This window comes from Plectropomus leopardus, unplaced genomic scaffold, assembly GCF_008729295.1.
Source record: "Plectropomus leopardus isolate mb unplaced genomic scaffold, YSFRI_Pleo_2.0 unplaced_scaffold42148, whole genome shotgun sequence".
Classification (NCBI taxonomy): domain Eukaryota; kingdom Metazoa; phylum Chordata; class Actinopteri; order Perciformes; family Serranidae; genus Plectropomus; species Plectropomus leopardus.
The window spans coordinates 1-456 of record NW_024646176.1 but is presented as its reverse complement, the minus strand read 5'-3'; the positions used below and the strand labels follow the sequence as shown (position 1 = coordinate 456).

Sequence of the window (456 nt, the reverse complement as noted above, 5' to 3'; positions counted from 1 at the left end):
TGTGTGTCACTCGTTCTGTCACTTACGGCCATACCACCCTGAACACGCCCGATCTCGTCCGACCTCGGAAGCTAAGCAGGGTCGGGCCAGGTCAGTACTTGGATGGGAGATCGCCTGGGAATACCTGGTGCTGTAAGCTTTTTAGTTCTGGCTTTTCACCGGCAGAGGGTGCTGCTGCCGCTTTCCCAGTGGACACAGAACAGATAAAAAAAAACCAAAAAACAATGTGACGAGTAGGCCACAGAATGACCACCAACAAAATCAATGGGTCAGCGTACGCCGATTCACAGTGGAAAATTCAAAACTTTTAAAAGTAAACTACAGGAATGAAACCAGCTTCAGCTTTGGGACCTCAGACCAGGGCAGACTCCTGCCGCGTAGTTTGGCCGCAAGGCACAGGACACGTTTAAATGCTTAAAACAAGCCTTATCGCGCTACACTGGCAGCGTGACGTGT

The 456-nt window shown here is 50.4% G+C and overlaps 1 non-coding gene across 1 annotated transcript; it reads left to right on the top strand.

Moving 5' to 3' along the window:
- Positions 1–20: 20 nt before the first annotated feature.
- On the top strand, positions 21–139 carry LOC121939158. The gene has a single exon (XR_006105416.1). It is a non-coding gene; the product is annotated as a 5S ribosomal RNA (ribosomal RNA).
- Positions 140–456: the final 317 nt, after the last annotated feature.